This window comes from Myodes glareolus, chromosome X, assembly GCF_982192425.1.
Source record: "Myodes glareolus chromosome X, mMyoGla1.1, whole genome shotgun sequence".
Lineage (NCBI taxonomy): Eukaryota > Metazoa > Chordata > Mammalia > Rodentia > Cricetidae > Myodes > Myodes glareolus.
This window is the reverse complement of record NC_142053.1, coordinates 12,084,433-12,090,648: the sequence shown is the minus strand read 5'-3', so window position 1 is coordinate 12,090,648 and position 6,216 is coordinate 12,084,433. Positions and strand designations below refer to the sequence as shown.

The following is a 6,216-nucleotide window of genomic DNA, read 5'->3' as shown; positions in this document are numbered from 1 at the left end:
GCCATTTATGAAAGTTAGACAGGGCCCAAGAAAACCTTTAAAGATTTCGTACAAAGATTGACTTCAGAAGTAAATATAATGATGCAAAATTCAGAAAGTATATCTCTAGGTGTTAAAAGTGCCAATTACCTATGCAAAAAACAGTTAGGCCTTTAAAGGCAAGGTCAACACCTTTGGAGGAATGGATTCTAGATAAAATTGATACTGAATCTCATGAACATGATGAGGTTCAGTATCATCATGGACAAAATTGTTGTCCAGAAGATTTAGGAAAAATAAAAATGTTATAATTGTGGCAAATAAGGTCACCTTACAAGATATTATAGACAGGGTGTTCCTAGAAACAATGTTTTTTCTAAGCATAATCCATTCAGAATGCCCTTCTGTTCTTGATTATGCAGAAGGTGTGATGTTGGCGACCTGCCTCAACAAAAATACCACTTGCATGGGTAGGGGCATGGGGATTTAGAAATGTGAGTAAACAATATGAAAACATGTAAAAATAATAAAACAGAAAACATAGAATAGTACCAGGAGAGAATAACAGTGAATACTGAAATCAACCTCTTTTAATTTTCTATACACTTTTATAACCCAACACAACAGGGAAAATAAGACAAAATACTGTTTTAATCTGATACAATGAGAAACTAGAATAGTTACTTGGGTCAATAACTTGAGATATCAAGTCATTAGCATTCTGGTCTTTAGGCAGTGATCCCACCCTAGACTAAGTATCTTAAAGGCAGCTATTCTCAAGGTCAAACTTACTATTTCAAATGAACAATCAGAAAAATGCTTGAATTTCTTGACCATTGGTCAGGGTAGAATGTATCTAGCTGTATGGGCCATCTTAATATCAAAATAACCAAGTTACCATTTTGTGATTCTGGATGTACAATCCTGATTGTTGTTAACAATTATGTAATTTTAAACCCTCTGAAATTCAGAGAACTAGAAACTAGGCTCATATTTTTGGACCTCCACAGTATGAAAAAGCCAGACATTGGACTAAGGAATGCATGTCAACAATGGGTATTCATGACAATCCTTTGCCATTGGGAAACTCCGAGAGAGGCCTCTTGTAGGCCCCATGCCAAATCCGATTCAGTCAGTCATTTCCTGCCATTGTAGAGGAAACTCATTCCCAGAGCAATTAAAGCATCTTATGCCTATTATAAGAAACCATACTGCTTTAGATAATAGAATAGCTATAGAAGAGAGAACAAAAACTTTAGGAGAATGTATAAAGTGAATATTTGGGCAAACTTCTACAAATGAAGAAAAACAAAAACTGAAAGTACAAATAAATTATGTCATTCAAGGTCTGGTAGACACAGGTACAGATATATTAGTGATTTCACTAAAATTTTGTCATCCAAATTGGCTTCTAAAGTATGAAAATGTTCAGTTTTTAGAAATTGAAACTTTATCTTAGGTAAATCAGAATGAGTGATGGGTTGCATGTATAGGGCCAGAAGAAGAGAGAGGAATTTCAAAAGCATATTTTGATAATATAGCAATGAATTTGTGGGAACTCAATCTGTTGCAGCAATTGAATATTCTGATTAATATTCCCCAATCATTATCAGCAAATCATAAATTAACATATGGTCTTTGAGAAATACTAGAAAGTTTTATTTTAAAAAAAGGTCACCAACATTTCAGATTGTACAAGAACAAGACACAACACCTGGTTATATTTCAAAGGCACCAATAACCCTACGTTTAAAATGGTTAACAGACAAACCAGTATATATTAAACAATGGCCTTTAACAATATAGAAACTGTGAACTTTAGAATAGGTGGTACAAAAACAATTAGACGATCAGCATATTTAAGAAGCAGCCAGCACTTGTCTTTCTCCTACATTTGTTGTTTAAAAGAAATTTGGAAAATAAAGAATGGTAACAAATCTAAAAGCTAGTAATAGTGTGATTCAGCCCTTGATCTCTCTCAAATTTGTAATTTCTTTTTCTTCTCTATTGCCTAAATGATGTCCTCTTATTGACTAAAAGGAATATTTCCATACTATAACTTCAGAAGGAAAAGATAGAGAAAAATTTGCTTTCACAGGGTCTACTTATAGGAATTATCAGCCTGCTAAGGGATAGCAAAGAAAGATTGCCTCACAGGGAATGTGGGCTTTTTATAGGCCCATCCTTTTTCAATATTTTATAAGTCAGCTATTGGAAATGATACATAAACAATTTCTGTATCTATAGTCTACTAGTACATGGAGGACATTTTGCTATCTGTTTCAATTGCTTATACTTTAGAAAGAATGCTTGAAGAAGTAAAGAAAAATTTTGCCTTGTTGGGGATCACAATTTGCTCCTTAAAAAAATGCAAAGAAGATATTTTATTAAATATTCATGTTACAAAATAAGTTTACAAAAATCTTAGACTCAAAAAGGTGCAAAATAGGGAAGATTGATAGCAGACTCTTCATTGAGACGCGCATCCTGACCAGCAGGAATGAACGCCACTAAAAACGAGAATTTCTTTCCTGGTCACGTCTTTATTTGGAGCCCTTTGATTGAGGAAAATTGGGGGAAGGGAAGATAGAGCAGGGACGAGAGAAAGCTTAGAGAGAGCGAGTTGGGCCCCGAGGCAGCTGCTTTTAAACGGTGGAGAGGCTTGAACGCTGTCCTGATTGGTTAATGCCATTCTGCTGGTCTGAGCATGTGCAAGCAAGGGTGCAGGCAAGGGTGCTCAGCCCCACATGGCTAAGCCAGGTATACCTCCAAACTGCAGGACCAACTTGTGCCTCAAGGTGGCTCCCAACAGCTCCCCCTATTAATGTCTTTAAGAGCAATAAGGCAAAACTATTTTCCAATCTGGTCCCCACCTCATGATGTATGGACCGATTAAAGAAAAGAAAAACAAGACACACCCTTCCCGTGCAATGGGACACTACCCTGGGAGTGCTAGGGCTGTGTCTGCACACCCTCCGCCTATGCATACCTTCCTCTATACCGTGGGATTATCTGGTCCCTAGAGGGTACTAAGGCTATGCATGGCTAATTGCCTATGAGCTCTTTAGAAGCTGAGAGTCAAACTTGGGGTGAGGATACACATTCCAAGACTGCCAAGGCCTGTGTCACAAAGACCTTGTCCCACCTCACTTGGGCTAGCAGGTAGCACACCAATCAAAGACATACAGCACTTCCACCTAGACATAGCATGTCAAGAATATCTCTGCTCCCACCCATTTCTAAGGAAGGAAAAGGCAAAATAGAGTAAGAGATAAGAGGTTGAACAGGGTGCTGCTCAAGTCGATGGTGTGAAACAGCTGCTCTTGACACCGCCCAGAAGGTCATCACTGCTGCCTCCGCACGAATCTTCCACAGCAGTATCCTTCATTTCTCTGGTCGGTCTTGCTGGCACCCAGATGTATGTCAGCATTTCTAGAAAAACATAAACAAAATTCTCCTCCCAAATAAACATTTAAGAGTATTAAAAACTCTCAGTGTAAAAATTCAGCACAATCAGTACTGGAAGTAGGCTGGTTTTGAACTTAGAGATCTGCAGGTCTCTGTTCCAAAGAGCAAATCTTGTTTGTCTGTGCCATCAAAGCAGGCCTTAGAATTAGACGGAATTGTTTTCAAACAGAGCATCTCTGTCTGCTGTTGTTTGTCCAGAAAAAAATTTGAATTAAAAATTAAATGTAAAGAATGTAAGAGAAATCCTTTCTCTGGGGGAAGCTTTCACTGGTAATCCCCCTCTATTGTCTAACACCAAAACAGTTGTCACTGGGAATTGAACTCATGACCTTTGGAAGAGCAGGCAGTGCTCTTAACCTCTGAGCCATCTCTCCAGCTCCCCTATTCAGATGGAAAAACCTCTAGGTAGCATTGTTTTATTCCACCCGTTGCCTCAAGCAAAAGGTCCGCCTTTGTTACCTAGGATACGGTAACCAGGTAGACACGCCTTTATTATGATAATCACGACCAGTTCTTTGAGGGAGAATGGGCGTCGGCAATCGATCTGACTGACAAAGGGACGTTGTGAATTTTTGGGGGATAAATGTTTTTATCTGACTAAATTTTTGGCGACAAATGTTTTTATCTGACTGAATTCTTGGCGACTGTGGCTGTGAGCGGCGGCGGTAGCAGCAGACAGCGGCGGTTGCCCCGCCTCTGAGGCCCATTGTGGCGCGCTCCGCATGGCCCGAAGGCATGGCCCCGCCCTGGGCTGTGCGCGGACTCGCCGAACTGTGCACCCTGTCTCACCTCAGGCAATGAACTCGCACTGCCGGCTGTGAGTCTCCGGCGAGGGGGGGGGCATCCGCCCACCCGTGGAGGGCCCGGTTAGGGCCGCAGGGGCCCCAGTCTCAGACCTTCCCAGGCGCCGGGGAGTGACGAGCACTCAGCACGTGGCCCCGCCGGTGAGCTTCCTCCGCCCGCCCATGTTGCTATGGAAACGCGGTTCAGAGTTTGGCCCCTCTCCGTCTTTAGGTCTTTAGCGGCTCTGCTGCTCACCACGCAGCTTCCGCCTTTGCCTCCCGAGTGCTGGGATTAAAGGCATGCACCACCACCGCCGGCTACTTCCTCAATCAAAAATTAAAGTTTTTTGTACGTGAGAGCCAGAGACTGAGCTCTCTTAACAAAATTAGGCGAAAATCACCTCCAAAAGCTCTGTGGCTCTTTAAGAATAGGGAAGGCAGTCTTAGAACACGATCAAGCCCGCCTCCCTACGAGACTGTTGCCCCGAGTCTCTAACAGCGAGTACGGAGGTGGACGGAAAGGGAGCGGAAGCCGCGGTCTCCCGTACCCCATCGTCCTCATAGTCCCGCCTTAGTTACCTCGCCTTTTTTGCTGCTGTTTACACTCCTCCTGCACTGAACTTAAGGGATTTTTCTTCCCCGTTGCTTTTTGTACCTTCTTTCAGATACCTTAACTTTGATTTTTTTTGTATTTTCTTTTCTTTTTAGGCCTATACTTTGAAATTCTTTTTCCTCCCCTTTCTGGAGGATTTAACTGACGTCACTCACCGCCCCACGTGTTCAGAGTTCTGAAATTCACGGCTCTCTGTCCTGGTGTCTGATTTCGGCTTTTTCTCCCGGGCTTTCAGCACGTTGCTGAGCGCTTCCTTCTCAGGGTCCCCCGGCGTAGTTGTCAGGGTCCCTCGGCGTCTCGGGGTTTCGAGCACCAGTTGAGATGCGCATCCTGACCAGCAGGAATGAACGCCACTAAAAACGAGAATTTCTTTCCTGGTCACGTCTTTATTTGGAGCCCTTTGATTGAGGAAAATTGGGGGAAGGGAAGATAGAGCAGGGACGAGAGAAAGCTTAGAGAGAGCGAGTTGGGCCCCGAGGCAGCTGCTTTTAAACGGTGGAGAGGCTTGAACGCTGTCCTGATTGGTTAATGCCATTCTGCTGGTCTGAGCATGTGCAAGCAAGGGTGCAGGCAAGGGTGCTCAGCCCCACATGGCTAAGCCAGGTATACCTCCAAACTGCAGGACCAACTTGTGCCTCCAGGTGGCTCCCAACACTTCATGACTTCCAAAGATTTCTCAGAGACATTTCCCATCTATGGCACACAATTGGCACATGTCTAGTTGTCCTGATTAATTTAAACAAAACCTTAGATTATGATGAGAAATTAAATAGTCCCAGGAAATTATGATATGTAGATGAGAGAGACTTAGTTTTGATAAAAGAGAATTGCAGAAGGAACACATAAATTATGTAGAAGCAAATCTTAACTGTATTTTGGTCATACTACCCTCTAAACAATCTCCCATAGGAATTTTAATACAGAGCATAGATATTATCTTAGAAGGAATCTTTTCACCAAAGAAATTGAATATAAAATTAAAAACTTGTATGGAAAATGCTGAGTTAATTCTAAAAGGAAAACTGAGCCTTTGTCAATTTGTAGGAATAAACCCAGAAAATTTATAGTACCTTTTAATAATGATGAAATTGACAAATTATGAGAAAACAGTGAAACATGGCAAAGAGCTGGTAGTAATTTTTGGGAGAGATTATCAATTATCACAAAATCAAGAGAAATCAACTTAGAAAGAGAACTAATTGGATCTTTCCTAGAATTGTACAGGACACACCATTGATTATCTATTTAGATTTTCAATGGAGGGCTTCTTTGAGTTCAGAAAAGACTGATTCAGTAATCACATATATGCTAGAAGTTATAGCTGTCATGGGTATGCTTGTACACATGAAGTCAGACAATGCTCCAGCATATGTC

At 41.5% G+C, this 6,216-nt stretch overlaps 1 pseudogene; it reads right to left on the bottom strand.

The window, feature by feature from the left end:
- Positions 1–4,206: 4,206 nt before the first annotated feature.
- Positions 4,207–4,404, bottom strand: LOC148117210 (Nuclear RNase P; annotated as a pseudogene).
- Positions 4,405–6,216: the final 1,812 nt, after the last annotated feature.